Source organism: Malaya genurostris, chromosome 1 (genome assembly GCF_030247185.1).
Source record: "Malaya genurostris strain Urasoe2022 chromosome 1, Malgen_1.1, whole genome shotgun sequence".
Classification (NCBI taxonomy): Eukaryota; Metazoa; Arthropoda; class Insecta; order Diptera; family Culicidae; genus Malaya; species Malaya genurostris.
In genome coordinates, this window is record NC_080570.1 from 119,481,277 (window position 1) to 119,501,363 (window position 20,087).

Genomic DNA, 20,087 nt, shown 5'->3' on the forward strand with positions numbered 1-20,087 from the left:
CTAGGATTAAATAATATCAAATGAAGTCGAACAGAAAAAAAGAAGGAAGCGAGCGGTGACACAATTTCGCCTGCAAAATTTTGACAGCTGCCAGAATCTTTTCAGGTTTCTGCCGGCCACCAGAATTTCTCACTAGCCGGTAAAACGTAAACCTTAGTCCAAAGACAATCATAAGATTCACTCACGACTCGATGGACGAAATTTTTGGGCAGCTTATTGAGGCCCTGTAAAAAATCATTCAACGATCACCCTCCGTTTAATGTTTTTTTTACAGGGCTTCAACAAACTGCCCAGTTATTTCGTCCATCGAGTCGTGAGTGAATCTTACGATTGCAACTTTCAACGAGGCTCGATGCTCTTTCAGGAAAACACCATTAATCTTACTCTCTTCGGAACTTGCTGAAATGATAAACTAAAATTGCCAAAGATGACGATGATAGCAGTTGCCCTATGTTATTATTACTATAATACTGTTATACTATTTGAATTCACTTGACGACGATTTGTTAGTAATCAAAGATTCTAAATTCCTAGAATCCTGACACTAGCTTTAGAATTTAAAAGATAGCTTTTCATAATTATTTAATCTACTTTTCAAATTTAAATCTGTTGATGAGAGAGTTTGAAATTTGCATTGTTAATGTCATCATGATCGGTCGTGTCTCGTACACAACCCTGTATTTTTTTGTATTGAAAAAAATCATCACACAAAATTGAGGTCATGGCAATTGTACTATTAAATCCGTTCAAAAAATAATTGAGGTTAACTGTGATGGTAAAAAAACTAATATGTGAAGCCAAATTATAACAAGATTCGATGCATGACTGAAAAAAAAGTGAAACACCCTACCAAATCCAACTGCAATCGAAACATCGTATTAGGATAGTAATTTGCTACTTTTCGCCATTTATCTTCCTTCAAATCTGACAAGGTCTAATGGAGGTTTTCGCATTCAAGAAAAACCAGTTTCAGTTTAGTCATTTTCGAGAGCATCGGTAGCAAAAAGGTAACGTGAAAATTAACAATTTTGCACCGAAATTTTCACTTTCGACCAAAAAATTTTGCGCTCCAAAAAGCATGGCAGGGCGTGTGTGTGTGATTACAGTTGGAGGCTTTCCCTGCGATAAGCCGCGGGACAAAGGGGAACCATTTTCCGAAACGGACGCCACAATCGTCGTCATTATCAGCTTCTAATGTTTCACCAAAACGAGCACCGCACCGAAGGAGAAAGTTTAGCGGGCAGCGTTTTCAGTTTGTTTTTGCTTTTGATTAATCCGACCATGTGCGTGTGTGAGAAAGCATCCGACTCAATAATGTGGAGTGTTTATTAATTTGGTTTAGGTTTTTTTTTCATTGGGCGAAAATGTGAGGAAGCTATAACCGGAATCAGAGATTCGAAAATGGACCGAATTGGGTCACCTGAGAACCACATCGGTTGTGCACTGGTTCACACGTGTTGGGTCTTGGGCCCCGACCGATGAAAATCGGGAATCGGATTTGGGGCAGCCGAAATCTCCTATGAGGTTTTCCGATCGACTTTATTGGGCCGACATGTGCGAAAAAATTAAGAGCTCCCAGAAATTGTTCCGACCGCTAGATTTTAGGAAGATGATTTACAAATTGACGATAAAAAGTTGCGATTGCTGTAATGGTTTTATAAACAAAGATTGGATTGCAGACCGGATCGCCCCATTTATGAACTAGGCAACCACGATTAATTGTGAGTTATGGTTGCTACACGTGCGACTTGTTTGCTTTTGTCAGTAAACATTCCCAAGTTGGGAACTATAGCTTGGAGAAACCCGAAAAATTATGACAGCTGCCGGAAACTTGACAGGCATTTGCCGCCGGCTGTCAGAATTTCTCACAAGCGGGTTCTTGCGTGTGAATGAATCTCGGTTTATTTTTCAGAAGGCCGTAAGAGCAAATAACAGTTTCCCCCTTTGTTTACTTTCTCTTCTATTAATTACCAAGCGGTTTACACGTCTATCATTTAACTCTTTGCATAGAATGATGCCCGAAATTTCGACTTTCAAACAGAACTGTGAAATCCAAGAAAATCTTTTTAAGGAGCAAGACTCTTTGCAAGCGTATGAGTAATGTCAACAATGTGTGCGTAAAAACAAATTCCGGCGCTTCTTTTCCTGATTTTAATCAATAAATCTTCCATATGGTTGAAAAATAAACCAATCGGATCATTCTGCTTAAAATTGCAATTCAAGAAAAGCGAAAATCTTAGTCTAAAACTCTTCCGCTTTCCTTAAAACTGCTCGAGAAAAAATATTTCAGTTTCAGCTTACATCCACTAACTCATTTGATTAGCAACAAACACATTCCTATATGGATTAGAGGTAATCCATATAGGAATGCGTTTATTATTGCAATTATTGCGATATAAAGATTTACGTACCTTCTATAAATAAACCCGGAAAAAGGAACCTTTAATTCAACACGCGAAAGGCAATGGATATGGAATGTTGTCGTAAAACTATTTATTTTTCCGGAAAACTGCTTTTGTAACAGAAAATATTAAGTTTTGTTTATTTTTGTGTAGCGCAATCTAATACAAATCCATTGAAGCAGTGTTGTTAACTTTTTATTTGGGAATTGAAATCTACATTCATAAAATGTAAGCAGTTTTCCATCAAACGTTGGTAAAAACCTATCAAAACTGATATTTCATAAAAAAAAAAGTCTGGCTTAACGTTCGTTTGAGAATAAATTATTGCTAAAAAATATTGTTTGAAACTCAATGGTGCAAGCCACTTTGATAAACTGGTTGCACTTCATATATGAATACATAGATCTATGACATACGTACCAAATAAAATGTACGTAATACACATATAACCAACACAAGTTAACTTGGTTTACTCTTGATCCTTAATCACATCACATTAATCGAAAGAGTGAGTGAACAAAGAGAAACTGTCACGTGCTCTTACGGCCTTCTGAAAAATCAACCGAGAAATCTCCTGTCTATCAAGCGTTTTGACAGGGCTCGCTGCTCGTTGAACTTTTATCTTTATCTACCATACTGGTCTTCAAGATTAAAAATGACCCTTTTTGAAGTGTTGAAATAACGAACCGACCTAAATTACCGGTTCGACCTAAATACTGGCAGCTTCGACCTAGAAATATTTTAAAAACAAACACGATGTTTTTTCGACTGTTGGCGACATCTATTGGAAAACGGCGGAAGTTGTACAAATTACGGATTCCGCATCTCGACAAACAACCAAAGGGTTAATACCTCGTCTGTAAAACTATAAAATCTCAATTCGAACCTTCAATGTATACGAATATTTTTCCTTCGTGGTATCCGACTATACTTACCCCAAGTTGAGGCGTGTTCGGAAAATTGGTCGGTTCAAATAATAACACTTCAGATACAAAAACGATATTGGCGGGCGTGATAGCAAAACCCGGACAATACACCTTCCTGTCTCCAAATGACTTTAGGTTGAGAAAAAAAGTACTTCTAAGGACTTCATGCTTGTTCATTTGCTCGTTGATGATGTCAGATGAGACTCTCCTTTATGACTAACTCGGGAATAACCATCCTGGTTTCAACAATGTTGAAACTAGGTTCGAAACTGGCATCAAACAAACGATTTGACAGCAGTTAGGGTGGAAATTTGGTTAGGTTTAGCTTCAAGCGAAAACGACATTAGATTCGTAATTTTCGATTGCTAAATGCCCACACCATAGCAGTCATTCCTCTATTCTGGAGTCAAGCTCGTGACTGCCGTTTCCAAGGTAACTTCAGTAACAAGTTTATTTCACGTGAAAATCGTGACCCACTACTGCTTGCGTGAAAATATGAATTTCTCCTGCTTGTTCTCAGGGTAGAGTATTTTTCTTCTGATCCTGCTGGTAGACTGAGATGTCGTTTGTTGATAGAATAAATTTCTATACGAACTAATTGTATATTTATAGTTTTTTCGTCTTTTTAACGATATCAAACTAACTAGAGATTATAAGAAGAGAAAGAATATGAAATTATAGAGCCATAGTACTCAAAAAAGAGCAAGGATGTGAAGAATAAAGTGCAGAAAAGTGAGACGTGACAATGGTCATTTAAGTAAGCAGAAGGCTTATCGTGTCTAAACTTTTACCTTCTACCAGAGGAGTCGAACTTAGAAATCTTAGCGATACGAGTCATCCGAGTCTCTGATATGTCAGAAAGTAAAGGCAAAGGTCGTTTGCCATTTACTATCCGAACCGGCCGGATATAGGGACAAATCACCATATAATATAAATAGATTGGTGTTATTTGAAAATTAGATAAATTTTAATTGATGTTCATGAAAGTCATCGCATTCTGAAACTTTGAAAAGTTACAAATGTTGTATTTAATACTACTGTGTCTATCACCAATCATTGAATTTATCATTCTAAAACCACAGTATGTTGGAATAACGAAAAATGAGCCAAATAGTAACATGCACAAATACTAGTATTTCAACAAAGATAAACTCAAGATGGAATACTCCAAGATTTTTCATATACCATTGAAACTGGACCCCTCGATGAAATCGGTTCACCGTCAGTTGCAGTACAATCGACGACACGACCAGACACTCCGAAGAAAAATTTAAATGAAAAGTGTCTGTGAGCGATTTACCGCCAGTTACCAAAAATATAGCAGCCCCTTGAAAACGATAAAAGTAATCTTCTCTAGCAACACTGGCTAAGTTGCGACGAACTAGTAACCAAGGAGCCAGGATAAATAAACAAACTATTTGAGGAAGTTGTGGGACAGTTCAAATAATTCTAATTTCGTGTCCTCATTGCCTGATTTGTGAGCTATGAACATAGAAATGTTTTTGATACTGCATTTTTTCATTTCGCTAACACAAGTTCTATTCTTTGCAGTTCGCTGTCTTCAGAAATGCTCTTAGAGTTGGACATGAACAGCCAACAAGGGCTGTTTACTGTTCCCTAGGAAATCATTTACCAGAATTCAATCCCAGATATAATATTGTCCAGAACAGATCTCCTACCAAAAAATCATCTATCCGAATAAACTAACCCTCAGGAAATCATATCCCAAAATGAAGTAACTTCCAGAAAAATGATTTCCTAGAAAATTTTTCACCAGAACAAATGTACTTCTACGTAAGCTGGACACAAGAATAACTATGCCCAATGCGGCTTTCCCGCGTCGTTACGAAGCGTGTGCTGTCCAAATGTCGCTACTGCTCGTTCCATACTACAACAGCAGCAAATCTAACTACAGTCACACCCCAACCCAGCTTTCCGGTAAAAGTGAATGAGTCGAATAAATGCGTTTGTAGAAAAAACGAATAATCATACTCGATTCTCATCAATAATAGGTCTCGGTTCGACGATGATTCCATAAATTCTAGACCGACTGGAATACTTCGTAATAGTAGGTTGTTCCGTTTTGCGTGGAATTACCCACCTGGGCTTAACATGTTTCGATCAAGTTCCTCCCATAAAAGTTCGAAGGGGCTTATATCTGGTGTTGAAAGTTTGAAAGTGTTAGCTTGTAACATTATACAGTGTATTTCGAAACAATTAATAAACGGGAATTTAAAGAAATCGTTTATTTCATACTGGAGGAGAACGATATGTATAGTGACTAATTCTCTAGTGAGCTTTTGCAGGGCAGTATATTTGATAATTTCTAGATCAGTTGTTTTTTGTATGTCTTTTTCCTACGAATAGACTTCTTTTAATGCATCATCATTTAATGTATCATCTCGTTAGTACTTGCAACTTACTGCACAAAAGAGATCTTCCAATGGAGGCTTTTTATTTTTGAGTTATGAAATACGCGTTTTGCCATTTGTTTTGTTTACATTTTCCAAGTCTTCACTAAGCAGTAACCAAGGTTATGGTAACTGTTATTTAAAATAAATAATTTATCAACATGTGTTGCCAGTTTCAAAATTGTTTCCAGGAATTTCGTTTTGACATTACCAATTACTGAGGGGTAGTTAAATTTGCGATACAGTTTTAATAGACGAGTGGCAGGTCGTGTCGTCGGTACAATTCTTATTTAAAACAAAACAACAAGCGTCGAATCGCTAAATGCGTCGTAACTATGCTTGTTTATGTAGAATTAATCTTAAATTGCAATATGATGGAAATCGTCGTATTTTGCTACATATCGAGTGGATTTTGGAACAGGAAAACAATTAGAATTAACACATGGATCAATAAGTCCCGAGACTAACAATGGAAACAACATTTTTTCGGCAAATTTTTTTTTATTCATCAACATAATCACCTTTTAGGGTGATACAATGGTTCCAACGTTTTTCCAATTTTTTTTATTATTTTTTTATTTTTTTTCATCGCCTCGTTGCTGTTTTTGTTCCATCGAAAGCAATCGCGGCACCCACTTGGAAAAAACCTTTTTCATGCTCATTTTTTCATGAAGGATAGTAAATAAACTTCCATATGATATCTGTGTCATCTCAGCAATCGCACGGAGCTTCACTTTACGATATTTCATTATAATTTTTGTCACTTCACTCACATTTTCCGGTGTAACGGCTTCCACAGGTCTACCCGAGCGTTCCGCGTCATTTGTGTCGGTACGACCACGTTTAAACTCGGCGAACCATCGACAAATCGTTGCTTTTGATGGACAAGAGTCCGGATAACATTTTTCAATCCATTGTTTCGCTTGCACGGTGTTTTTACCCATTAAAAAATAATGTTTTATCAAAACACGAAACTCGGTTTTTTCCATTTTTTTAAACAAACTACAAAACGACTTTACTCCAACCTCGATAACTCAGCTGTTTCTGGTCGGATCGACTTAAAATTTTGACCCGTTTCAAGTAAAGGTTAGTACTCTAGAAAGACGTGGTTACTGCTTTACTACGAGCGCCATATCTGCTTTAGTCTCGGGACTTATTGATCCATGTGTTATTGCTAAGAACCTGTTCAATTTGCAATATTCTTATCTTACGAAGCATTAAAGCGAATGTATGTTACAACATATTTTGTGCGGTATGTTTACATATGTTTCCTTCCAAACTTGTATTGTTGCTATGGAATTTTACCGTCATTTTCAAATGTTTATCGACGCTTATTTACGAAGGGTCTACAAAATTACACTATTACTTAGTTCACTGGTTCACGATTACGGGTTCGATATTTTTCGATGGATCGTATGGGACATTGTAATCTTGAGTTTATCTTTGATTTCAGTATGTTATCCGCAGCTTTCATTAAAGCATCAGTTTTGAGTATCGATTAGTGTCTGTTACTATTAGTGACGAAATAGTAAGGAAATTTTAGTGTAGTGGAATTAAAAGGAATTTATTTTATTTCAAAATGATCATTTCGTTGTAAAATTTTTGATTTATTAGTGAATGCAGATAAATACAGCTTTTTTATTTACGGTAATATCTGGCATCTCTGGTTCCCGACAGCCTCATCGTTGCCAGATGAACACCTTAAATGAGACAACCGTATCCACCAGGATTTCGCCCCATCGGTCATCAGTATTAGGTTTTTTTTACCGTCACTGCTAACCTGAGACCATTCACGGTCCATATCGCCTAAATAGAGTTTCAAAACATTTGTTAACGATTCGATCCGGTTCGATTCAGAGATTTATTAAATAAAAGTTGCTGGTTGTGAAGTGATGACTGTTTGAGATGTGTTCCTCGATTTTGTTTAAGCTTGTTTATAAACAGTACCGCTGAACTGTCAAAGATGAATTCTTGTTCATTTGTGTCGTCACGATAAAAAAATTTAATAGAGAATTTTGAATAAGATCAGCTAGAGTTTGTAAAATTTGATAAAATTTCTTGCAACAATCCTGAGCAAAAGTAAATCAAAACGAATGAAATCAAAAAGATAGGTGGATAGTTTGTAGAAATATTCACTACCCCGCAGCACCGTTATTATTGAAATTTGGCCATAAATTTATGCTTGGAGACACTTCTTCTAAGTGTAAACAATCCACAATCTTTTGGCAAGGCCAGTCCGGTTCAGCTGCATCCTGACGTTTCCATGCTGTGCAGTTGTCGTCAGTACAACGAGAATGCGACAGTTTTGCTGAATATAATAAAATACCAATCTGGCTATGACTACGTGCGCAGCAGAATTATCGATCAAAAAGCGCGGCTTACTGAATGACGGGTGAATGTGTTATGTCTTTTCAGTTTTGACGTTGTCACTGAAATGGTCTTGGAAGCCGTTCTCGGATCGATTAGGAATCCGTTTGAAAATCATACTGAATTCTAAATCAAATTCCGGACGAGTAAACTTGAGGGGGAGCTCCGTTTAAAGTTGCACTAGAATCATTCAACGGTCGTTGGTTATTTTTTTTACAGGGCTTTAACCCCCAGTAAATTCGCACGAAAGCCTTTGATCGCGTTTAGAACAAGATTGACGTTTATATTTTGTATCGCTTGAGCAAAAACGTTGGGCGTTTTTAGGTTGAGACGGTTAACGCAAATCGAGGAGAACTGTCCGATGACGATGTCGTGCTCAATCGGTCCGATAATCGACCAATGTGGTTTACAAAAATTCATTCAGTATCTACAGCACTCAGTGGTGCCCATGTTTCTGATTTATTTCCGATTGTTTTCCATACCGACTGGATTTTGAATGAACGCACTCTGCCGAAATGGTGGAAGCCAACAATCGAAAACTGAAACAACGAAGAAACAACGTTTAAAAAAATAGACGGATCGCATGCCTTTTCTTCACACCTGCTGCCGGTCGATGGACTATGTGGAACGCGATTGGGTAATCGTGCAGAATTTCGGGTACTTGTTCGAAATCGAAGAATCTTGCTGGACAGCAGACAGCAGCAAACACCGAATAATTACCATGGTTATTTATCGTTTGAGAGAAGTCAAAGACACACAGCACCGGGGAAAACGTACTCAAAGCAACAGATGTTATGCCGAGAAATTGATGGTTGACGTCGGTTGTCCAACAACGCAGCCATTAGTTAATGCCGTTGCATACGAAAGAGACGCAATCGCACATAATCGGGAGGGTTTTCCTACTGAAGGTATACAATTTATAATTGGTCTGTTGACTGATAATTTTGGAACGTTGATTGTGCTAATGATCCTCAAATCTGGCGCGATCAGCATATGTCACTAATAGACCAATTGATGTTCAGAAAATTTTTATCGTAAACTTTTGACAGTATCTCGACCAATTCTGTTTGATTTCCACACAGCAAAATATATTAAAAATTTTCAGTTACCCAAATCCACATATGACACAAATCATAAGTAAAATGACACAAAGATAAACTCAAGATAGTGTGGTCTGCGATTTCTCCTGTATCATGTCTGCTCGCTATATGTTCGACACTATGCCAATATTTGTTTGAAAAAAATATCATGTTACAGTATTAACGATATTGAGCAATTTTGCTGCATACTCAGTGATTCTTAAAGTAAGAAAATAAAAATTACTTTAGTACTTTATTTAGTTTTTTATTGTCTCATTACATAAAGCATTGAAGTCAATTGAAGCACGAAATGTAAACATACTGAATGTAAAAATACATTTGCTTCCTTTCTCACTTGTATTGTTTCCATAGCATTTTGCCGGAGTTAGTCGACGCTCAATAAAATTACATTATTACTGAACCTACTGGTTCACCGCTACTGACCCAACATTTGTCAATGGATTGTATGGGACTTTGTTATCTTGGCTCCTGTATGTCCTCAATAGCTTCACAAATTCCATATTCGTGGTCTTGAATCGATGCTGGGCTGCAGACCTAAACCTTATCTTTGATGTGGTTCCAAAGAAAAATGTAGCAAGATGTTAATTCAGAAGATCTCAGTGACTTATTTGTGATCACCTCCTCGAGAGATGACACGGTGCGGAAATTTTTCCTGTAAAAGATCAACGATTTACAATCACACGTTGAGGATGAAGAGGCTTGTCAACAATAAACCTTGGGTTTTCCGAGCCCCAGATACGACAATTTTGCGTGGCCACGTACAGATGATTTTTCGATAAAGTTCCAGATCATTTTCAAGAATCAAATCCGCAAAGACACGACGTTGTATATGATCGACCGACTTGAGTTTTTGTGTTAACTGAATTTTATAAGCCTTAAGACTCAAATATTTATTCAAAGTACGGTCTAATGACGTTTGTGGAATGTCCAATTCGAAAGAATGACAAGGAATGAACAAACATGTTTTTTTCAACTTTTTGGGTTACTTCAGAAATATTCTCAGTTTTTCTAGAGAAACTTGTCCCAAAAGCTCAAGTTTTTCCATCAATTTATGAATTACGGACCAACAAGGTGCTTCCACGATGACACAACCTTGTTCTAGTTTACCGAATTGTCGCATCCAAAATTTCTAATGTTTATTGTGAATTTTTTTAAAGTGTGAAAAAGCTACAACTTAAATATGATTTCTACCGAAATAGCGGGCTATTAACATTACACCTTTTATTGTGAAACCCTTTAGGACTAGGCTCATACTCATTTTTGAGTACCTTTTTCTAAGAATGTATTCAATTTGACAGATCGATTGTTTGTTTATTGGAAGAGAAAAACAGTTACTGAGAGTTAGAGAGTTGAATAGAGAATAGTTACTCTGATCCTGAGTCATCACCCTTTCAGCAGGCCGTTCTATTTTGTTGGTCATTGAGCGCTTGTTGAACGACTTACTGCACGAAATATTCGTTCAGTTTGTTGGAGCGGTTTGTTGTTTTTTCTCTTGCAAAAAAGTGTGAAAATTAGGTGTTACCTTCATATAGAAAGAAGTTTTGCTGTTATTCTACGTGAAGTAGAAGTATTGTAAGTGGAAAAAACTTCAGAAATTCCCCTATTAAAACTAGTCCAACGAGACTCCAACTCCTCATATTAAAAATGGCTCAACATTGGACCTCTGTCTGCCGGGTTTTGTTGAACGAAAAAAATGGCATTCGGTACAACGGTCTGTTTCAAAATCGGCAAACGAAGGTCCCGTGTTGGCCTTCCGTTGAACGATTGATTGGACTTTCATTGGACCAATGATCCAACGAATTGGACCAACGAAGAACCACCGTTGAACTTTTTTTTCTAAGAGGGTCCTCTCTCCATTTCGAACTACATCGATCCAATATTGGACCGATTGAGTATGTTTCGATTGGGCTGACACCAGGCAAAAATGCATCAATTGTGTTAACCATGTCTTGTGTTTTCTCGCATTTATTCATATGTTGTAATTTTCACTGGCGCGGCTGATAAAGATTGCGATGCGACAAGATAGCGACAAAATGGCGCAAAGATAGCGAAGCTGTCATCCGCATCGATCCCACCCCTCCGAGACCACAAACCAGAGAAATTTTAATTGACCGTTAATCGACAATGTTTTTATAACCGGAATAATGATGCTTTGTATAAATCGACGTCTGCGTCTCCAAAACCTCGTGCTTCACTCAAAACATTATCAATATATACTATTAAAATAAACTACTATAAAAAATGTCAATCGTCTACTATAAAAATTCAGTCATCTTTAACTGACACATATTTGTTTATTTTTTTTATTTAAAAGATATTTTTTATTCAGGCCTATTTGCGTACAACCTTTACGTGGCCGATTGAGCCGATTTTTTTAATTAATTTTTTTTTGAGTTGGATCTCATTGTCACCCTTTTTCTAGGGGGAGAAGAGCTTCCATTTCCCTCCTGCGAGGATTGAGGGGCACTTCGTTCGTGGTTCGTCTCGTCATCCATTGCCACATCGATGGTACTGTTGTTAGTTTCATTGTTAGTTGCTGGAGATGAGCCTTGTTGTACATTGTTTGCAGTTGCGGGTTGGTTGGATGGTAAGTTGTTCACTGCAGCTAATGCACTTTGTTCTATAGGGGATACGTTGGATGGTTTCGTTGAAGGGGATGCTTCACTGTTGTTGGTGACTGTTACATGTGTACTGGGGTTGCTTTGGGTTGGTGTGACGGAAGCACTGTTGTCCTTTGGTGTAGTTGTCTCCTTGTCCAGTTTATCACATGGCTTACCGTAGTGAACAGCTTTTTGACAATACTGACATGTGGCCATCTGATTGTCATAGGTAACAAGTGATTTGCACGGAATTCTTGTATCTTGACCGAAAATCACATAAGAAGGTATAGGCTTCTTCAAGTGTATGCGTAATACACGTACGCCATTTAGAATACCGGGGAAAAAATTCTTCCACTTTTCTTTTTCGATAGAGAGAATCTCTCCGTATTGGGACATAGTTTTGCGAATATAATAATCGGTTACGCTTGAGTGAAGATCATGCACACGCACTTCTATAGAACTATCATTCATATATACTGGAATGTTCTCGTGCTCCACATAGTGCACATTATTATTGTCTTTAGCGAATTGATTTGCATCCAACTCTTTATAGAACTGGATGTAAACAACATTATTCGTCTTATTGCATTGAAGTAAATGCTAACGTTTAATGTCCAACTGCATTTGCTCCTTAAGCAAACCTTCAAGTTCTCGTATCAAAGGTCTAATATTGCACTGCCTGAAGTCAACAACAATTGTATTCTTTCGTGTCGGCGGTAGCTTTTGTTCGTTTGGTTCACTCATTTTCGAGGTCTATTGTTCACTACACAATACTGTACTTGGTTTCTTCTGTTTCCGACGTAAGCGGTTTTGTTTTATCGACTGACTTGGATGAGATGTAAAACCGAACTGACGCATATTTGTTGATGCTTTTTTGTGAACAAACAAGTTATTCTTGTCGCTAGAGGATATTACCTTTTAAATCTCTAATTGCATTTAATATACCACACGATTTATTTCTCAATTCGTTCTAAAGTTTGATTCAAAAATGCTGTAAAATTTAGTACAACAGACAGTGAAGATGTTAAAATAACTCTCGGTTGATTTTTCAATAGGGCGTATAAGCAAGTGACAGTTTCTATTTAAAAACTCTCTCTTTTGATTATTGTGATGTGATTAAAAATGGATGTGATAAACGTGGAAGCCGCTTGGTAATTAATAGAAGAGAAAGTAAACAAAGAGAAACTGTCACTTGCTTATACGCTCTTTTGAAAATTTAACCGAGATCTGTCCAACTCCTGACAGAGATGCCAGGTGAAATTTTCAAGTCTGCTTACTAGAAATCCTGCAATGCAAGTTTTTTAATTTATGGCGATGGCGAGAAAAAAACAAACAATGAATCCTACGCAATTGTACTTAAAAGTTTCAAAAATCTGTAGAAATGGCGGAGTCTTCTTACAAAAGAAATCGGCAAATTTACATACAAATCTACAACCTGGCACCTGCGATTCTAACTCATAATTTAGCTATTCTGCGACGATTCAGTCGCATTCTATGCTCCGCTGAAAACCACAATACATTAGAGTAAGCGTTGTGCTTTCAAACATTTGAGTGAAAAAAATTCTTCGTGCAGTTCACTGCGAATTCAAAAATGCAAGAATATATCGTTTTTCATTACCGTTTCTAGATCCGGTTTTTAAAACAAGAAATCATCAATCATAGATGTTTTCAACAGAAATTTTTTTGGCTTCAATTATACTAAGTGAGAAGTTCCAAATAAGAATATCAAAATCGTTCAATTTTAATCTAACCGGTCGAAAAAAAACGGGTTTGAATCACTTCTTTTGCGCTTCCCATATAAAAAAGAAGAATGACGAAGAATTTCTTTGAGTTAAACTTACTTAAATTAAAAAAAAATATTTTTTTCTTATTTTGAGTAAAAACTACTCAATTTTTGACAGCTTCGTCCCTTAACTCAAAAAAGAGTAGATAGGTGGTAGCTCAAGTTGCACTTTTTATGAATTTCTGTCACTCAATTTTGATTTATGTTCAATAAGGGTGTGGACTTTGGTTAAAACGAAGTAAATTTAACAAATTTCAAAATCAAATTAACTTATCATTTCTAAAAAAAAAACCGTCCAATTCATGGTGGCGAGAGTAGTGTAGTCTTTCTAAAACTAGCTTCTCTCCATCGGAAGAATGATTCGGTGTCGGAGCTCCGATTGAAGTGTTGATATTTTCCATTAGCAGCCGAATGTCATAACGTCTCAAATCGAAAATAATATCGATCAGCAATGGCAATGAAACACCTTTAGCGGACTGGAAAGTGTCCCACACAATCTGATCTGTGCTTGTATGTATGTAGAAAACTCGAAAGTGCCGAAACAGTGCGTTACTCTATCCGGCGTTTTTATTTTTTTTCTCGATTAAATCGAAATCAACAATAGAGTGCTAATGAAAAAAAAAAATCTCTACAAACGAAGAGACTCCGACGCTGAATGATTCATCCAAGCAGGCGAGCCATCGCCCAACGGGCTGTCTCCGAACGAAAACATGTCAGTTAACAGGGGTAGTGTTCCGTTAGTCACCACCATGCTAATACGGACAGTAAATGAGGTACGAGTGGACCTTTGATAAATAGGGGCTTAAGGTAGGTCTGGCCAGTCTCTAAACCGGATGAAGAAGTCACTTCACTCATCGTCTTTTTCAGTCAGACTCTGGTAAGTGGTGGGTTTGTCCGAGCCGTTTCCATCAGGCGCTAATTGTTGTCCATCGCTTCAATCAACATGGCGGCGGGCTTTCGGTAAAGAGTTAACTTGTACCGTCCGTGGTCCAATAAATGGGTTAAATGGATACCGAGCGAAATCACCATCCGCCGATGGAAAGAAGAAGATTCGCGGTTGATGGTTTGGCCTTGAGAATAGTGGCAGCGGCAGCATTGAAAAACGATGGGAGGGAAAAATTATGTTAATTATAGTTCGTCCGATGACCATACAACCAGTGTGTAGCGTCAGGTGGTCAAGTGGTGTAGCTAATGGTGCGAAATTACCTAGTCTCCATATCTCTATCTCGCTCGCAGCCACCGATGTCACTATCCGTCCGGGCAACCCCTCGGGCCATACGAGGTAATTCGCCGCCGCACTGCCGCCGGCCACGTAATTGAGACGATCGGGGTGCTGATTGAGGTTATGATTGATTAATGGTCCTCATTTGCTTTCTCGCGTTTGGCCACTTTGGTGGGCAGAAATTTGCGGTCTGCGGTTTGCTATAATTTGACAATTATCAAGGACGTTTCGTCATTAGTCAATATTAGATGCATGATTGCCCATTATGACTTTATTAGCTGGATAGTGCGTTGTATAAAACGATTTAATAATTGTAGATTAAAGTGGAGTCAGTATGCAATCCATAGAAATATTCTGACAAGAGATATCCTGTTATTGTCAATGTTAACAAGTGGCCAGCTGGTTGTCGTAGGTGACCAGTGATTTACATAAGTTCATTTTGTTCCGCTCGACACTTACATAAAAATAAAGTGGTTTATTCAGAACTCGTTTTCGTAGTATTCAATATTCCGGAATCTAGAATTTTAACAACTTATCCTAGGAACATTTGTGTTACTTTTCGTATTTCTCGTATAGAAAGGTTATGCAGTCACATTGAATACTGACGTTCGAATCGCAGCCGAGCGAATTTAATCTACATACGACTAGCGGTTTGAACAACTCAGAGGCGGGCTCGAATTCGCTTTTTCTCTGTTGTTCAAGTAAATTGTGTTATCAATTGAAACAAGCATATAATTTACCGGTTCATTTTGTGAGCCCCACAAAGAGAAGCAATTTTTGTCATTGACATTTTGTTAATCTTTTGCATGGGAGGAAAACCCTATAAACCTTACTATGCGTCGAAAAGATGGAATAGGAAATGCTGTATTCGAATTCTACGTGAGAACTTCAAGTTCTCGATTCTAACAGAATTCTCAAAAATTCACCTGTATCGGATATCCGAGAGTGCTAAGAGCGAAATCGGATTCTGTTTCTCAACCAGGCACGCTCTGAGTTCTAAGATGTCTTTAACCGATCTCAACACAATTCAAATAGGCTGCAAATCATATTCCATACTCAGTGCACCTCCGTTTTGTTTCGAAATTTCCAAGATACTACTTGACAAGTTTGCTCAAGCGAACGGAAATTTTCAACGTTTGTACGCCACGATCTCGATATCGTCATGCAGAATCGATTTTCTCTTATTGTTTGTTACCTAACACAATTTTCTCTATTAAATTTTACATGGCGAAACAACCTTTTACCGGCGTTTTTAACAGACACGTTAAACATCTTCTAAATCGCCAATCGCAGAACAATGTCCGTTTTCTTTTCTGAGATCTTTTCGTCTCAGGCGCCCTTCGAAACACTCGTGCTGACTTCAGTCTATTGTCGAGTAATCATTTTAGTTCTCTGACGTATAATAATGGATTCAGTCAAACATGTACTCGAAGTGCGCTTGCGTTCGCCTTTCTAGCCATAAAAAACTATTTGCGAGATCCACTGGTAGGATATCTTTATCATCTGCAGAATCTTCTTTAACTAAGGCATGCTCGTGCTCTTTCTCTTTCGGTCGTCCAGTACAATGTTATGTATTAGTGTTATTATTCTCATTTATTTTACCCCGGTTTCATCCTCCATTTTATGCGGTTTGTTCTGCTCCGTAGGGTCTGCTACTGCTTGCTTTATCGGCAGTGGAGTTTTGACCATCACGTAACTCTCAAAACCTCTATCTCACACTGTAATCTGCAGGATCAACAGCCCAATAATATTTCTAATTTTTTTTTTCCATTTCTGTTTCTGTTTCTGATTTCGGGAGGGGCCAGGATCCTTCGGCCCCCTCTTCTGGATACGTGGCTGTCGATTACATTTAAAATATTGAAACCGTTGAATCATGTGATAACTGCCGAAACTCTTGTAAAGCTTTTTAACACCGATAACTTACAAAAGAGTAACACATACAACGCTTCGTAACACACAAAACTTACAAAAGAGTAACTAATTGCATATTGTGTAAAGCCTCGTAACGCTTGTACCTTTTAAAAATGTAAAACATGTAACGTTTTGTAACACCTAAAACTTACTAAAATAGTTACGCATGCAACGATTTGTAACGCCTAAAACTTATTAAAACTCTTCTTACTTACAAAACAGTAACGCATGTAATACTTCGTAACGCCTGTAATTAACAAAAGAGTAACGCACGTAACGCCAAACACTAATGAAAAACTAACGCATGTCACGTTTCTTAAGCTCTGTAACTTACAAAAAGTAACATTTCGTAACGCTTGCAACTTACAATAGGTAACGCCTAAAACTTACTAAATAATATCGCATCGAATCGTTTGTAACTTACAAACGAGTAACGCTTCGTAACGTCTATAACTCATAAAAAGTAACTTGCAGAAAAGTAACGCATGTAACACTTCGTAATGCCTATAGCTTACAAAAAAGTATCGCATGTAATGCTTCGTAACGCCTGTATCTTACAAAAAGTAACGCATGTAACTCCTATAATTTACAAACGAGTAACGCTTGTAACGCTTTATACTGCTTATAACTTACTACAAAGCAACGCATGTAACGCTTCATAACGCCTATAACTTGCAAAAAAGTAGCGATCGTAACGTTTCATAGCGTCTATTACTTACTAAAAAGTAACGCATGTTATGTTTCGTAAAGCCTAGAACTTACAAAAAAGTAACACTTAATAACGCCTGTAACTTAACTAAAAGTAAAGCATTTAACGCTTCGTGTCTCCTATAACTTACAAAAAAACAACACATGTAACGCTTCGAACGTCTATAACGTTTATAACTTACTCAAATGTAACGCATGTAACGCTTCGTAACGCCTAAAACTTATTAAAATGTTTTTATCTTACAAAACAGTAACGCATGTAATACTTTGTAACGTCTGTAATTCACAAACTTACAAAAAGTAACGCCTGCAACTTAAAATAGGTAACGATTCGTAACGCCTAAAACTTGCTAAAAAGTAACGCATGTAACACATCGTAACGCTAGTAACTTACAAACAAGTAACACATGGAACGCCATGTAGCGCCTATGTCTTACAAAAATGTAACGCATGTAACGCTTTGTCACTCCATAAACTTATAAAATGTAACGCTTGTAACTTGCAAACGAATAATTCTTGTAACGCTTCATAACGTCATAACTCACGAAAAAGTAACGCACGTAACGCCTATGACACATAAAAAAAATAATACATGAAACGCTCTGTAACGCCTATAACTTACAAAAAAGTAGTACTTCATAACGATCCGTAATGCTTAAAACTTAAAAAAATTTAACGCATGAAACGCTTCGTAACGTCTATGATTCACAATAAAGTAACGCATGTAACGCTTCGTAACGCCTATAACTTGTGACGTTTGTTCGGCACGTTTTTAACTCATAAAATGTAAAGCTTCGTAACGCCTATATCTAAAAAAAAAGTAACGCATGTCAACCTATAACTAATGAAGCAGTAACGTTTTTAACGACTTGTAACGCTTATAATTAACAAAAAAGTAACGCATGTAACACTTCGTAACGTCTATAACTTTCAAAAAAGTAACGGATGTAACACTTCTTAACACCTATAGCTTACAAAAAAGTAACACCTCATAACGCCTGTGACTCATAAAAAAGTAACGCATGTAAAGTAAAGTAAAGTAAACGTCTATAACTTACAAAAAAGTGACGTTTGTAACACTTCATATTGTCTATAACTTACTACAAAGTAACGCATGTAACACTTCGTAACGCCTTAAACTTACTAAAAAGTAACCCATGTAACACATTGTAATACTTGTAACTTAAACGCATGTAACACTTCGTTACGTCTATAACTCATAAAATGTAACCTTTCGTAACGCCTATATCTCACAAAAAAGTAACGCATGTCACACCTATAACTTATGACGTTTTTCATTGAGAACACTCGTGGAGTGTTTTGCTCGATTCGTGCACTTTTCGTGCGGTCGGGCAATCAAAACAGGTGCACTTTGTTTCATTGATTTGCATCGCCCGAAAAAAATGCACTTTTGGGGCAATTCGCGGGCAACTATTTTGCACCCGTTGTCTTTTCCGAGCAGCAAGCATGCAAACCAAACTTTACAAAACCGTTTCATTGATCGGCTGTCAGGGCAAAACACTGGCACCGAGCGAGTGGAATCAATGAAAAACGACATTACAAAACAGTAACGTTTTTAACGCTTTATAACGCTTGTAATTTACAAAAAGTAACGCTTCGTAACGCCTGTGACTCATAAAAAATTAACGCATGTATCGCTTCGTACCGCCTATAACATACAAAAAAGTAAAGCATGTAACGCTTCGTAACATCTATAACTTACAAAAAAGTGACGTTTGTGACACTTCATATCGCCTATAACTTACTAAAAAGTAACGCATGTAACACTTCGTAACGTCTATAATTTACATAAAAATAATGCAGGTAACACTTCGTATGCGAATAATTTACTACAAAGTAACGCATGCAACGCTTCGTAACGCTACAAACTTTGTAACTTACCAAAAAAAATGTATGTAACGCTTCGTAACACCTATAAAATCCTTAAAAGTAACACATCGAAACTCGTTTATAGCACGAATCTAACCCTTATAGCTGTTTTTAATATTCATAATTTCCACAAAATAACTCATATGATTTGTAACCCTCAATTTAAGAAGATTTGGTTCGAACGTAGCGCTTCGGTCCAGTTAGCCTTTATCGGTCTATTTTGTCTTTTTTGTATCGGAACGTGCTATAGAGCTTCGGGCAATCGTCGTGCTTCTTGGTTTGCTACCTTCGTAACTCTCTAATGGGCTACAATTAAAACGTCAAACTTAGTCGATACGTAATCGTAAGTCTAGTACGCGATTATTATTCAAAACTGAGTAATTCCGCACTTCATCTAATTAAAAATAGAACAAATCGAAAAGAGTAATATTCTTGAATGAAAACACATATTTACAATTGTTCAATGTTTTAATTAATGTCAAACGACATTGACTGGACATCGCTCAGACTTTGTGATTCACTACCCAACTGAGTATGTTTGTTTGAAAACAGGAGGGATTGTCAAATTTCTGTCAACGAAAACTTCGCCCTTTTGTTATATACTGCTCAATCTGCACGATCCACCCATCTGACACCGGTATGTGAGCACCAGCCATTTGAAAGTATACCGATTACGTCGAGCCCCTCGCGTTTCGAGCCCCAAACATTGCGATGTTTTGATATTCATCGCGACTCTCAATTTGTGAAAATTATCTCCACTTGATGTC

General features: G+C 37.3%; 1 protein-coding gene across 7 annotated transcripts in view; it reads left to right on the top strand.

Moving 5' to 3' along the window:
• LOC131425611 (uncharacterized) overlaps positions 1 to 20,087 on the top strand; it is a 129,829-nt gene that overhangs the window by 89,439 nt on the left and 20,303 nt on the right. The gene's annotated exons all lie outside the window — the stretch shown is intronic.